The sequence below is a fragment of the Bufo gargarizans genome, chromosome 3 (assembly GCF_014858855.1).
Source record: "Bufo gargarizans isolate SCDJY-AF-19 chromosome 3, ASM1485885v1, whole genome shotgun sequence".
Classification (NCBI taxonomy): Eukaryota; Metazoa; Chordata; class Amphibia; order Anura; family Bufonidae; genus Bufo; species Bufo gargarizans.
The window spans coordinates 364516481-364532722 of NC_058082.1; the positions used below are offsets into that span (position 1 = coordinate 364516481).

Consider the following 16242-nt stretch of genomic DNA (forward strand, 5'->3'; position numbering starts at 1 on the left):
CCATCCCCATTGACTTACATTGTGTGTCAGGACGGATCAGTTTGGCTCAGTTTCAACTGATGGGACACCAAAACGCTGCAAGCAGTGTTTTGGTGTCTGCCTACAAAGTGGAATGGAGGCGAAACTGAGCCAAACTGATGCATTCTGGGCAGATCCTTAACCATTCAGAATGCATTAAGGGCAAAACTGATCAGTTTTGGACCGCTTGTGAGAGCCCTGAACGGATCTCGCAAACGGAAACCAAAATGCCAGTGTGGAAGTGTAGCCTTAGTGTGCTGCCGGTGTCCATATGACTTTTGCAGATAGTTGCCCACATCTCAGGGAAGACCAATCATACCTGAAAAGTGTTGGATATAAGACATTCAGTCAGATTGCACAAACAAGACATTCTCAGAGTAGGAGACCACCAGAGGATCCAGTAGTTTATTAGCCATTGTTTGTTAGCAAAGATCAAAATGTGTTTCAGGGCAGTTTTGCTAATAAAAAAAAAAGTGGCTGTAACTATTTGATTCTTTGGTTGTCTCCTGCACATCGAGGATATCAGATTGTAGAATCTGACTTAAATGTCTTATATCCACTACTTCCATTACTCTAGCAGCAACTGCAGCTTTGACTATTCTTTGCAAGTTTTAAAGGTTTGGTTAAGTTGCATGGTGACTGCATGAATAGTCCGTACACAAATTACCAACTGGTTTGAAGCCTGTCTCTCCTAGGGTTTATTCTAAGCCGGAGTGGACAGGGTACTTTTTACCTCGGCACGAGTCTGTCACACCAGAGTGAAACTATTAACAGACTGGTTGCTGAGGAGGAGAGGACCGTGCCCGCAAGAGCTTACAATCTGCAAAGGAAAGGAGAGACACAGTAGGTAAGAGTAACAGCTGCTTATCTGGCTGTGTGGTGGCAGCATACTTATTGAAGGTGGTAGGCTTTCCTTGAGTGGTGGATTTTGAAGGTTTGGATGTTGGGGGGACAGTCATATGTTGGCATAGGGAGTTCCAGAGTAGGGAAGATGCATGGGAGAAATCTTGTAGATTGTTTGAGCAGCAGACAAGAGGAAAACAAAGGTATTTTGAAGATCGGGGATTACATGTGGTAATATATTGCAAAAACAAGTCGGATGTAAGGAGGGGACAGACTGTGGACAGCCTTATATGTAGTTAGTATTTTCAACTGAACTTGCTGGGCCTTGGGGAGCCAGTGAAGGGATTGGCAAAGGGGAGAGGTGGATTGACTGGGCAGCAGAGTCTCGGATAAGTTGTAGGGGAGCGAGAGTGCTAGATGGGAGGCCGCAGAGGACAATGTTGCAGTAATCCAGGATGGAGATGACGATAGCATGCACATATGATCGAGTGAGGAAGGAGGGATGTTCTTGAGTTAAAAGCGACAGGTAGTGGTAAGGGTTTGTATGCATGGCTTGAAGGACACTGGAGAATCAAATGTTATCCTCAGGCATCAGACCTTTGAGACTGAAGAGAGCATGGTGCTGTTTACTGGAATAGATAGGTCTGGTAGAGGGGCTGAGTGACATGGGGGATAGATGATGAATTCTGTTTATTAAGAAGTGGAAGGAAAAGAATAAAGGTAAAAACTATAAAAATAAAAAAATAAACAACTTATTGAAGAGGTGGTGTATGAATGGGTAACGCTGAAGGTTCTGTTGGTGAGATACGAGGAGATCCAGGAGATGGCCAGGTCTTTGATGTCGAGGGATGAGAAGGTTTGCAACAGGAGAGAGTGATAGACTGTGTCGGTAGAGGACAGTACAAGAAGTAAGAGCACAGACTAATGATGGTTAGCTTTGGCAGCTAGCCGATCATTGGCAACTTTGACAAGGGCCGTTTCAGTAAAGTAATTGGGTTTGAAGTCGGATTGTAGAGAGTTTGGGAAATTTGATAGGTGAAAAGTAGGGCTTGTGAGGGTCTCTCTGTGGGTGGCTGTGGAGAACATTGTGTGAGGCCAAAGGAGGAAGTATGGCCTGTATTAGGGTATTTTCACAATAGCGTTAGTGTGAACTGGCAGGCAGTTCCGTCGTCGGAGCTGCCTGCCGGATCCGCCGATCGGTGTGACAACTGACAGCATTTGTAGACTGATCTTGGTGCGGATCAGTCTACAAATGCATTGCAAGAACGGATCCATCTCTCCGCTTGTCATGCGGATGGACAGATCCATCTTGCAGTCTTTTGCACAGTTTTTTTTTTTTTCACAGATCCGTCCTTCAGTTGTTTTCCAATGACGGATCCGGCATTCCGGCGACTGATCAGGCGTTTTGGACAGACATAATACCGCAGCATGCTGTGGTATTATGTCCGGCCAAAACGCCTGACAGTGACTGAACGGAAGGCATAGTGATGCAAACTGAACGGATTTCTATCCATTCAGAATGCATTGGGATATGCCTGATCAGTTATTTTCCGGCATAGAGCCCATTTGACGGAACTCTATGCCGGAAAAGAATAACGCTAGTGTGAAAGTACCCTTACACTGACCGATAGTCAACCAGATCACATTGTTTGTAGGAACACTCGTTAGCAATAATCTGGCAGTGTAATACTACCGGTGATTGCCGATAAATGAGCACACACTCGTTCATTGGGCAATACAGATTTAAGCATGCTTAGAAAAAACTTGCTGGTGGCAGATTGTGCATTCCAATCATGATCTGCTGTCGGCAGACAAGTCAGTATGACTAAGGAGGAGGTCGCTGCATGGATCTCCTCCCTGATCACCTGGTGTAATACTAGTCTAAGAGACAGGAGTTTGGAGGCGGTTGAGTTGCGTGTGTGTCAATAGGGACAGGAGAGTGCAACAAGGATGACTCTAAGAGGGTGTTAGCCAAGGTTTACCTAGACCAGGGATGCTCAATCTGCGGCCCTCCAGCTGTTGTAAAACTACATCTCCCATCATACCCTGCTGTAGGCTGATAGCTGTAGACTGTCCGGGCATGCTGGGAGTTGTAGTTTTGCAACAGCTGGAGGGCCGCAGGTTGAGCATCCCTGACCTAGACCAATGAAGGTACATTTTCGGAAACAGAGGTCTTGGAAGTAGGAAAGCTTGTTGCAAATAGAACTCGCGTGTATTTAGAGGTTTTAGTGCTTAGAAGGAAGTCAGTGAAGATGTCGGGTGAGAGGATAGAAGGGATGGAGAAATGAGTATCGATGCTGTGTAAAGGAATAGTGGGATACTGAAATATTTTGAGGGATATAGTGCAATAATTCTGACTACAGAATATTAGTTAAAATATTTAGGAAAAATGACAGGATGTGTATTGGTCCTAATAGTGTCTGTTCACTTATGGTTGAATTCCTGGTATAATTCTTGCTGTGCACTTATTATAGCTGCACTTAGAATTAGTTTCACAGAAATGACAACAGTCAGACATGGCCAGCTATCTTGCATTTATATAGTTTTGAATGACTGAGGAATGATACCTGGCGTGAACAAAAGGTGGGAGGAGGATCTCTAGGTCTAATCAGGACCGTCTCAGAGATGCAAGCTAGGAATACACAGGGACATACCAGAAAGATGTTTGGATGTACAGTTAGGTCCATATATATTTGGACACTGACACAACTTTTTTTATTACCTGTTTACTAACATATTCAAGTTATAGTTTTTTTTAAATTGACAAAGTCCAGACTCTTAGTTTATCCACGTTAAAATTGGATGAAGGGTTTAGGAGTTTCAGCTCCTTTTACATGTTGCACAGTTTTTAAAGGGACCAAAAGTAGTTGGACAATTGACTCAAAGGCTGTTTCATGGGCTGGTGTGGGCAATCCCTTCATTATTTCATTCTCAGTTAAGCACATATAAGGCCTGGAGTTGATATGAGGTGTGGTGCGTGCATTTTGAAGATTTTGCTGAGATGTAAACATGCGGTCAAAGGAGCTCTCCATGTAGGTGAAACAAGCCATCCTTCATCTGCGAAAACAGAAAAAAAAAAACTATCCGAGAAGTTTCTACACTATTGGGAGTGGCAAAATCTACAGTTTGGTACATCCTGAGAAAGAAAGCACTGGTCACCAACAATGCAAAAAGACCTGGACGCTCACAGCAGACAACAGTGGTGGAACATCGCAGAATAATTAGCATGGTGAAGAGAAACCCCTTCACAACAGCCAACCAAGTGAACAACACTCTCCAGGATATAGGCGTATCAATATCCAAATCTACTATAAAGAGAAGACTGCATGAAAGTAAATACAGAGGGTTCACTGCAGGGTGCAAGCCACTCATAAGCCTCAAGAATAAGAAGGCTAGATTGGACTTTGCTAGAAAACATCTTAAAAAAACAGCATATTTGCACAGATGAAACCAAGATCAATATCTACCAGAATGATGGAAAGAAAAAAGTATGGCGAAGGCATGGTACAGCTCATGATCCAAAGCATACCACATCCTCTGTAAAACACGGCGGAGTCAGTGTGATGGCTTGGGCATGCATGGCTACCAGTGGCACTGGGTCCCTAGTGTTTATTGATGATATGACACAGGACAGAAGCAGCCGGATGAATTCTGGGGTTTTCAGAGACATACTGTGTGCTCAAATCCAGCCAAACTGATTGGTTGGCGTTTCATAAAACAGATGGACAATGACCCAAAACATTAGAGCCAAAGCAACCCAGGAGTTTATTAAAGCAAAGAAGTGGAATATTCTTAAATGGACAAGTCAGTCACCTGATCTGAACGCAATAGAGCAGGCATTCTCAAACTGCGGCCCTCCAGCTGTTGCAAAACTACAACTCCCAGCATGCCTTAACAGCCTACAGGTATCGGCCTACAGCAAGGCATTGTGTGAGTTGTAGTTTTACAACAGCTGGAGGGCCGCAGTTTGAGGATGCCTGCAATAGAGCATGCATTTCACTTGTTAAAGTCTAAACTTCAGACAGAAAGGCCCACAAACAAACAGCAACTGAAAACCGCTGCAGTAAAGTCTTGGCAGGGCATTAAAAGGAGGAAACACAGCGTCTGGTGATGACTATGAGCTCAAGACTTCAGGCAGTCAGTGCCAACAAAGGGTTTTTAACCAAAAAATTACCATGTCACTTACAATTATTTATTTTGTCCAATTACTTTTGAGCCCCTGAAATGAAGGGATTGAGTTTAATAAAATGCTTTAGTTCTTATTTTTATGTAATCATTTTGTTAAACCCACTGACTTAAAGGGAACCTGTCACCTGGATTTTGTGTATAGATCGGAGGACACGGGTTGCTAGATGGCCGCTAGCACATCCGCAATATCCAGTCCCCAACAACGATTTGATGCATATGCAAATTAACCTGAGGAGTCCTGTCCCTGACTCATCTCGCGTACAGGACTCATCTCAGGTTAATTTGCATATGTATCAAATCATTTTTATTTTTTTTTTACACAATAAAAGCACACAGAGCTATGGGGACTGGATATTGCGGATGTGCTAGCGGCCATCTAGCAACCCATGTCCTCAGCTCTATACACAAAATCCGGTGACAGGTTCCCTTTTAAAGCTGAAAGTCTGATCCATCTGAGGTTTTAAATTTTTATTTTATTTTTTAAGGTGGTTGTGAATAAACAATGCTTTTTTGTGGTCACACATACAGCTTAGAATCTCTTTCGTACAATCTGAGTGCCCCGTAACCGGTAAAATACTAGAGCTGCAGTCACTATGTGGACAATCTCTCCCATATTTTAATTATTTAAAGATGTTTAATATTGATGACCTATCCGCTCGATAGGTCATCAATACCTGATTGTTGAGGGTCCAACACCCAGTATCCCCATTGATTAGCTGTTGGAAGAGGCCGAGGCGCTCTAGTGAGTGCCGTTTACTAAACACTGTCATCCACTTTAATGTTTAATGGGACTGAGCTGCAGCTAGGTCATGTGACCGATGTCTCTGCTCTTGGAAGACGCCGTGGTGCTCACAAGGTCACCATGGCCTCTTCAAATAGCCGATCAGCAGGGGAGTTAGACCCCCACTTATCAGACTTTAACGACTTATCCAGAGGATAGGCCATCAATATTAAACACTTAGACAATCCCTTTAATAACCAGGTTATATTCATTGCATATTGCTAATGTGTAATGGGTACTGGCATTTGTAGGAATTAAAACTGAACAGAGTCTGGAGGGGGAAAAAAGCCCTTTTAGTCTGAGATAACAGCTCTTTTTCTGAAAGATCCATGCTGTACCTACCGTCCAAAAAGGTTTCCATACACCTTATCAATAGGCTCAGTGCAGAATGAAGAAATTGTGTGGAGTGTTTAGCCAGCTTCCAAATGTCACCAGTGCTGTTTGGCCCAGTTAAATGGCTTCATTATTGCTATTAGCATAAATAATGTAAGCTGGGCCATTGTTCAGATTCATACATTTCAGGTTCACTGAATCTAAATCTACTTTAGATTTACTCTTTCATCACATTGGTAGAGACAGTCAGGATTTGACACTTTACTGCGTCAAAATACTGCAGATTTTTCTGTGGATCCGCTGCAAAAACATGCTCTTTGTGTTATAGAAATGGCTGGGAATTTCTCACAGTCCACTGCAAAGGGTGAGATCCACTGTGGAGTTGATCCACAGCATAAATGGGCAAGCTGCAGATTTTAAAGGGGTTGTGCAAGAACTGGGGCGGGGGTTGGATTGGCAAATCCCACCATTTTGCCTGACCTGCAAAGGGAAGATGACTCGCCTGCTTTCTAGAGCAATGTCTCTGCTCCTTCTCCTGCAGGTCTGTAATGCCACTCTGGGCCCCATCGGTCAACATCTGGTTTGACATCACTGCAGCCAATCACTGGCCGCGCCAGTGACCAGTTGTGTTTTAACGTAATGTAAAATGGTCACATGACGTAAGGGGAGCCGGACAACACTGTGGCCCATGATTGGCTACAGCAATGTCAAACCGGATTTTGACATCGATGGAGCAGAGCATTGCAGGCCTGAAGTAGGATGATTGGGGAGCCAGCTCCAGGAAGCAGGTAAGTCAACTTTCCTTTGCAGGTCCATCAGAATGGAGGGATTTGCCAAAAAACCCTGTTAATGCACAACCCCATTAAATCTGCATTTTGCAGTGTGCAGATGGAATTTCTTAATCTCATCCACATACTGCACCATGTTGCGGATTGGCCACCTAAAGATCCACAAGGCCAAATCTGCAGCAATACAGTCATGTGTGGACACCCTTAAGGAGGTTTGTTAGCATATTTTCTATTATTGTATAGTTTCTTTCTATGCTCTGATCTGTTTGACATCTAAGTGTATTATACATGTTCAGTATCTGTTCTGCACAAGAGCAGCCTGTGAGTTCAGTGATCCTGATCCCTGCACAATACTGGCAGTAGTCCTTAGGCTGCATTTATAACAGTCTTCCTTCTGATGGAATTGGGTCCTGGTTTTTCTGCCAAAAACATATGGTCCTCACATCAGCATGTCACAAAAATAGGAAAAATTTTGTTTTGCTCTCATGAGGACACTTCAATTTTGAGAATTTTTTTCATTGTATTTAGAATTGAAATAGAATACTTTTCTTTCATTATGGTAATTTGACACGTGCCATTATGATTCCGTTTTTGATGCCCATTCCTGTGTACTTATACTTCCTGTATAAATCATTTACGATCTACTACTAACATTGGCTCCAAAAAGTGGATTAAAATACAATTGGTGTACTCACTGCCAAAAGGTTAAAAATAAAATAAAAAATTAAGTGAAATTTTGTAACCTCATACAGCCCACTTAAGGATGTGTGTTTTGACCCTCAACTTTTTTGTGGTACATGAAATCCAATATGTCCAGTCCTAATTCCGATGTTGGGGGAATATTTGAGCCCATTTACACATTAAACCATTCACCAGTCTTGCTCTAATATGTAAGGACAACTAGATGGAATTTACAGGTACAGTTAGGGCAGTTTATACGACTTATTGTTTGTATTGCTGTACTGACGGCATTATGTCAGTACAGTTAGGTATATCCGAGGTCAGGCAGGAACCCATAGCGTTATAAATCATTGCAATGTCAGGAGCAATGTCAAGCCCAGGAAATACTGCTTTCACATCGAGCATGTGAATACACTCCTGTGAAATTGCTCTTAGACATACAGCTTGAGCTAATGGTGACTGCAGTGTGGTGCATGCAGTGTCTACTGGGGTTCCTGGGACCCATAAGTAAAATGAATTCTGGAGGCCTGCTGTAGAGCAAATAACAGGGCAAATACTAACTCCTCATAGAGCGGCAGGCAACAAGATGATATGTTATAGTGGGATTGTTCCAGTGGCTTTGGGAAGGCGGGTCTGTGGGTAAAGAGGATACTGGCTGGCCTGCCCCTGTACTTAGAAGGCATCTCAGCCACCTGTTGCATCTATAATACATTGGGGAGACTGAAATAATTCTACCCAGTTTTTATATGGACATTGGCTGCACTACATACAAATGCATACAACATCTCAACCAGCCTATCTATTGTGCTGTGTGCCACTTGTGCAGGGGTTTGGGACTAGGGGTCCACCTGGGAATTCACCAGTTTGCCTGTGGGCGAGTCTGAACCTGGTTGCATGTCTAATAGCACCCTTAGGCCTTGTTCACATTTCCTTTTTTTACTGACATCTGCTCTCAGCATTTTCTGAAGACAGTACACGTACCCATTGCTTTTAATGTGTTCGTTCACATACCAGTGTTTTGTTTTTTTTTTGTTTTTTTTTTTTTTACTGACTAGATCGGCTAAAAATTCAGAGACATGCTTTACTTTGGTCCGTGATGCCCATTATAGTCTATGGGTCTGTGAAAAAAAACACTGACATCACGGATGGTGTCCATGTTTGATCCATTTTTCCACTGACTACTGAGAGGAGAAGCTTTGGAAATTAATTTTCAGCTGCGCAGTCTCTGTGGATTACGGATGACGCATGGAGAGTAAAAACACACACACACACACGAACACACACACACACACACACACACACACACACACGCGAACACACACACACACGGACCAAACACTGATTCTTCACAAATGAAAGACAGATATGTGAACCAGACCTTAGGATTCGTTTTCACGTGCAGTTTTTGAAGTCAAGCCAGGAATGAAAATAAACCAGGCCCTCGGTCTTTCCTTTATATATCATAGACCAGTGGCGTACACTGGTCTATGATAAGCCTGTGTGCTGCCGGAGACTGCACCTAATTTATGACCAGGTAGACACCTCGTCAAGGTCCATGCACCTGGACTGGCTAACAGATTTCAGTCTTCTAATACGCCAGAAAACTAGCACAGGCCCCACAGTCTCCCGCTCTTGCAATGCCACCTTTTCGGCAAAGTCGGTAGATTTTATCAAAACTGGTGTAAGCAAAACTGGATTAGTTGCCCAAAGCAACCAGTCAGATTCCACCTTTCATTTTTCAGAGATCCTTTGCAAAATGAAATCTGGTTGCTATGGGCAACTAAGCCAGTTTTCCTTTACACTAGTTTTGATAAATCTCCCCTATTGTTTGCGATGGTTTCATGCCAGAAAACTGGTGTATAATAGTGATATATCCAATCTAGCCTCTTTCTTTCAATCCAATCCTGGCTTTGGCTTCTAAAACTGCATCAAAACAACAATGTGGAAACCCAGCCTAATTATTTTTTAAATTATTGCCACCACCTAAAATTCTAACGCTTTAAACAAATGTTGGTCAGCCATTTGTATGGTTGCTAATGATAACCAGTCTGGAGACTGATGAAAGGCAACATTTCTTCTAGTTCTTTCAGAAACAAGCAAAGAATTTTCCCCTCTTGTAATTGCAATACTCCAGTATAATAAACAAATCAAATCTGGACCTCACTTAGGGAACTGCCATTCTTTTAGGTTACGTGATGCATTTTTGAAGCCAAAATCGGATGCGTAGAGAACACATTGGGGCACATTTAAGAAGACTGGCTTTTTCCGCCGGTCTTAGTTTTCCCCCTTTGCGCTGCCCTTGGATTCATCTAGTTTATGACTAGGCTTGCTCCTCATCATAAATTAAGTGCATCTGTGGCAATCCTTGCACCTAGCGCAAAAACTACCTTAGCCGAAGGCTGAGGTAGTTTTTTTGCTGACATTTACGCCCGTTTCCAGGCATAAGAGTTAGTAAATTTGCCAAGGCACTGAAAGCGCCATAAAACATAACCTTTATTTAAGTATAAAATCAAAACCTGCTACTGAAAAGATTAGGGGCCCCAAGTGAAAACATCCCAACCAAACAAAATATTTTTTATATAAGTCAAGCTAATAAAAATAAATCACACGGACAGGGATGGGGTTAAGGGAGGATATCTTTCCCTATTTACACCCTAAACTAAATAGTCCTCTGAGTCACACCCTGATGGTGGATGTACTCCGTACTCGTGCCTATCATAAGACATCCTGTATAGCCCTTTAAATGAAAAAGATACACGAAGATAGAGCAGAGTCCACTATTCTCAGTAATTGAAAATCCGCCCAATATGTTTCTCCTCGAGCCAGGTTCATCGGGTGGGGATTGGGATGATTGACACTATAGCTAAACGAAAGCAAGATTAAAACAAAACCACAACTGGCATGGATACGGTAGCAACCACACATGGATAGATGACACTATATACAGGCTACTAGACACACCCAACAATTGTTCCAAATGTATATGGTCAGGTCAGTACCACAATTATATTGGCATAATGCTCAGATAGCCATTAGATAATGAGAGGCATACGTGTAACGGATCATAATAGAGCCACTCGTGGCCGCCTGATAAGCAGAGGCATCATGCTATGGTGAGCGTCTGGAAGCCAGAATTGAATACCTGCAAATAGTCGTTCTTGGCCAGTATAGGTGATGAATCTCTTTATAGCTCCATTCCCCATAAGGGTACTTTCACACTTGCATTGTTGGATTCCGGCAGGCAGTTCCGTTGCCTGTATTGCCTGCCTGATCAGGAAAACTGTATGCAAACGCATGTCATTTGCAGAATGATCGGGATCCTGATCATTCTGACAAATGCATTAAAATACCTGATCAGTCTTTTCAGTTATTTATATTTTTAAAGGTCTGCGCATGAGCAGACTAGAAATCTGGATCCGTTTTACCGGAACAATTGATACCGGATCTGGCAGTAATACAGTTCAATGTAAATTTATGCGGAGAAAATACCGCAGCCTGCTGCAGTTTTTTCTCTGGCCAAAAAACATAAGAGGGACTGAACTGATGCATCCTGAACGGATTGCTCTCCATTCAGAATGCATTAGGATAAAACTGATCAGTTCTTTTCCGGTATTTAGCTCCTAGGACGGAACTCTATGCCGGAAAAGAATAACACTAGTGTGAAAGTACCCTAAGTGGGGTCAGTTGAGGCCTCATTATCTTCGAACGAGAAGAAACTTTTGCTAGACATAATGAGTTTATGCTCTCTCTCACTGAATTCATACTTGCCCATAATTACTTGCTGTTTGATTCCTGCTTCTACCACCAGCGATGGGGGGGCCGTGATTGGGGGCCCTTGTGCACCCACTTAAGCTAATCTCCTCATGGGCTCGTAGTGTGGTATTTCCGTTAGAGGAGGTTTGGCGGAATGATGAGATCTCCTGGGCGAGATATATTTGTGTTTCTGATTTGGACAGGTACAAGTGAGGTATTTTATGAATTTGTCTAGTCATTAAATATCAATGAAATTGGTCTGTCATTTATATCAGAAATACATTATTGGATTAACATTTTTGGATGTTAGATTAACTAATACAGACTGAAAACTGCCTTCTTCGATCTATTGTAAGCCCACAGCCACAAATCTCCATGGGTGGAGTTTCCATCCCCCTTCTCTCCACAAAGGCATCCCTAGGGGCCAATACATGAGGGTTCGGAGAACTTGCTCCACCTTACCTGTTTTCCACCTAAAGGAGTTTGCACAACTGGTTTAAAGCATGGGGATACCCCTCATCTGTTCTCCATTCTGCCTTTTAATCGGCATTACAACAAGAAAGGGATCATCATTTGATCCCTAAGTAGAGAATGGACTCAGATCATGTGTCAAAATCATAGGTACCTTTTTATGGCCGCAATCGGGAGCTGCGTGAAATATCTAAATATTGGCTTATCTTGCACATGAATAATGATTTATCAGACGCCATCCCTCTTTATCCTGGTATCGCATACAAATATTTGAGCAGCATTAGGGACAGGCTTATTCATAGTCCTTATTCACAACCTCAAGCATTAGGCACATGGTTAGACAGGTGTCTCCTAGGCACCTTTTAGATGCGATAGTTACAAGGCTTGTAACAGTCAGAGTGGGCGGAGTGCGCCCCATATCTTTCCCCTCTAGGTAGAGTGAGCCCAAGGTGAGTGATGGGAATCCTGGCCTCACATGTGATGCATTATATTTATAGAGGAGTGGTCTTAGCCATAGCATGATGCCTCCGCTTATCAGGCGGCTGCCCGCACCAGCCCTTTGCTTTTGTCCTATGTGACCTAGGAGAGCATGAGTGGCTTTATTATGAGCTGTTACATCTATGCTTCTAATTATCTAATGGCTGTCTGAGTATTATGCCAATATACTTGTGGTACTGATCTGTTAGCCTGTATATAGTGTCAGCTATCCATGTGTGGTTGCTACAGTATCCATGCCAATTGTGGTTTAGTTTTAGCCCTGCTTTATTTTGGCCATAGTTTCTTTAAAATACCACGACTGCACTTGCTTTTATGTCCCCTGATGAACCCGGCTAAGGTAGAAACGCATTGGAGCGGATTTTCGATTGCTATTGCATGTGAGTAGTGTACTCTGCCCTAACTTCGTGTATCTTTTTTTCATTTGAAGGGCTTTACAGGATGTCTTAGGGTCAGCACGAGCACGAGTACATCCACCATCAGGGTGTGACTCCAAAGACAAGGTTTAGTTTAGGGTGTAACTAGGGAAAGATATCATTCCTTACCCCCATCCCTGCCCGTTTTTTTTTTTATTTGCTTGACTCATCCAAAAAGTATTTTGTTTAGTTTGGATGTTTTCACTTGGGGCCCCTAATCTCAGTAGCAGGTTTTGATTTTATACTTAATAAAGTTTGTTTTATGAATCTTTCAGTGACCCGATGTCTCTGACCTGCCATAAAAGTCCACAAACTCATATGTTCAATAGGAACTGGTTCAGTTGGAACGTTATTGTACATTTTGAGTCTCATGTATCAACATTGGTCCACATTTATGTGAGTGGGCCTACATTTTGGCTTTAATTGTGCCGGCTGTGAGCGGACCGTGGAACCACGGGCTGGATTCCTGCTGAGAGCAAGAGCGCACGGCGTCATTGGTTGCTATGACGCCGCACGCTTCCTGCTGCTGCCGCAATACAGTAATGCACTGGTATAGATCATAGCAACCAATGACGCCGTGCGCTCCTGCTGTCAGCAGGAATCCAGCCCGTGGTTCCACGGACCGCATTCGGCCTAAGGGAGCATTCAGACGACCGTGTTTTTCTTCCGCGTCGTTCCGCAATTTTTGCGAAATATGCACTGACCCATTCATTTCTATGGGTATGCAAAAATTGCAGAATGCCTTTCATTGTCTTCCGTGTGCTGCCCGTTCCTTTTATTTTAGAACATGTCCTATACTTATACTTGGCCACAAATTGCGGTCCGTGGCCCCATAGAAAGTCAATGGGTCCGTAAAAAACAGCACACGGAAATGCATCCGTATGTCATCCGCTTTTTGCAGACCCCTGGACTGAAAACATTCTAGGAAACCCCATTTCAGTCTTTTTCGGACCATTAAAAAACGGATGACACACAGAAGCACCACGTCCGTATTATACGGACTTACAAAACGGAAAGATAACTGAAGACATACGGAACACACGGATCCGTGATTTGCAGACTGCAAAACCAACACGGTCGTGTGAATGCTCCCTTAGCCAACTAATAGTTTCCATGGAGCTAGACAAGTGTCTATCCATGCAAAAATAAATAAATCCTACAGCCGGAGCCCCTCAAACAGCCTGTCTGTGTTTACGCCATCTACAGGATTAGCAAATGTGCCGAATTATCTTCTTGCTGCACATAGCCTCTAACCATTTTCTGTTGCCATTCAGGATGGTGAACATGGCCTTATTGCTATTGGCTACTTCCTACTGCTGTACTATGTGACGAACTTTATGTACAGGACCGTTTATAGGTTACTGCACAACGGCAAAGAAGTTTGTGTTTTTGTTCTTAATTTGAATCCAGCCAAGAAATGTATATAATAATAATAATATTGTATAGCCTGCAGATGTCACTGTTACTACTGCCATCTCTGCTGATCTTGCAGGTTTGTCATATACTGTACTTTGAATAGACAAAAGTTTGAATACTGACACCTGCTGGGTAGCTGGAAATACTACACAATTTTCACTCTAAATTATGCAGTTAAATTGTAATAATGAAACCATTTATAAGGTTTAATGTCGTTATGTGACGCACGAAATTTCAATATATTTAGTCATTTCCACATCAAAAATGTTGAATATTTCTCATTTAACTGTGAACAATTGTGCATTACACAGATGCCGCACTCACCATGTACCTACTTATTTAAAGGGTTTATTCCAGCATTACTGTTTTTCCCAGAAACGGCGGCATACCTTTTACTCTTGTTTTCAGGGGTAAAAGTAAGTAAAATTGATTTAAAAAAAATATTGTTGCACGGGTGTTAGTTGATTAAACATGGTCCTAAGAACTTTTTGTTTTTATTCACACCAAAAATGTTGGCCCACTTTGTAAATGACCCCCTGTCTAATGGCAGCCATAACCACCTGATTCTGCTCTTCTGTGCTCAGTGACCGGGTCAGTGCACAGTGGTGACAACTTATATTCTTAGGTCTGCTGCCCGTTAGGGTATGGTCACATGGTGCGTTTGGGATACAGACATACAAGCTGCAGCTGGATCAAATTTATTTGAACTAAATAGTTTATTCCATGTTCATTGTTAATTTGATCTTGCTGTGGCTGGTATGGCTGCGTGGTACTCTGCCTCAAGACGAACGTGTCCTAACCACAGGACGGCTGTACCCTTAATACCTAAGCTAATAGAAAATGTGTGACTGGGATCACCAGGATAACACTTTGTATCGGCTGCATTTTATGCTGCCTGGATTACTGTAGTCATATTTGGGCTGTTGTATATCGTACACTACTGTGCACACACCCAGTGCCATGAGTCATGTCTGTCTATACTGTTCTGACTTCTCTCTGCTGTTCGTGGCTTTTGTTATTAACGTTCTTTTTCTATTTGTTAAAATCCACAGCTGAGAACATTCCCCTCTACTGAAGCCAGAAGAAATGCCGTGGGATCCCCTTCTGGGCCTGCACCACCTACATCATGAGTGCACTCCCTCTATCCTCCTTGAGCTCTGGAACCTCCTCCCCTCTGGTTCTCCCCGAGAAGAAATTTGTGTTTTTGTTAAATTTTTTTCTTGTTTTACTTTCTTCACAAAACCAGCAAAAATTGTACATAAGAAATTTTTTTAAATGTTTCAAAATGTAAAAAAAAAAAAAAAAAAAGAAATATGGGTAATGGGGAGTATGTGAGGGGGAGGTAGGGAATGTAGCAGGGTGGAAGTCTGATCCTATTCCCATATGATCTGAGCTGCCTGCAGTGCACTGGCACCTCTGTCAAGAAGATGGTTAAACAGTCCCTTTCTCTCACATACCCCCAGTCCTGCACCACCACCCTGTGTCCCCCATCTACCGGCTGCACTGAAATTGCGTATGTTAAAAGCCCTACTACCACCCTCGGCGGTTAAAACTATTTATTGTAAATAAGAATTTCTCATAAATTGTGTATTGTCCAAACTCTGCCTTGTGTTTTCAATATGCGAGAATGAAGGTGACGGAACTGACTGCGAGTGTGTTCATGTGCACTTTTCTGGAATTTGTGTGCAGGAGTGTTATTTGAGCAGTGCGATAATCCAAGGTGACAGTGATCAGTCTCTGTTTCCATTCGGCTCCTTTGTGCTTCCCCTCTTTCATCAGCCCTCGTATCTGTATTACTGCTCAGTTACCCTGCTCTCTCCCTTTCCCGATATCTTTTCCCTTTTTTTCCTGCCTCGTTTTTTTTTTTTTCTTTTATCTCGCATCATCTCTTATCTCTCTCACACATTCAGTCTTCCTTTATGTTATCATGATTATTTCACTTTTTACATCATCAGCCTCTGCTTAATCATGACAACTCTCTGCCTGGACAACTGCCTTGTCAAAAATCCTTCCTGCCCATAATCTGCATGCGCATTAACTTTTAGACCTTTGTGATCTT

General features: G+C 42.7%; 1 protein-coding gene across 2 annotated transcripts in view; it reads left to right on the top strand.

Annotated features, from left to right (window-relative positions):
- Positions 1-15782, top strand: part of AHDC1 (AT-hook DNA binding motif containing 1) — a 79962-nt gene extending 64180 nt beyond the window's left edge. For both annotated transcript variants that reach the window (XR_006388389.1, XM_044288027.1), the window contains exon 5: positions 15236-15782. The gene's annotated coding sequence lies outside the window, so the exon portion shown is untranslated. The remainder of the gene's footprint in view (positions 1-15235) is intronic.
- The last annotated feature ends 460 nt before the right edge of the window (positions 15783-16242 follow it).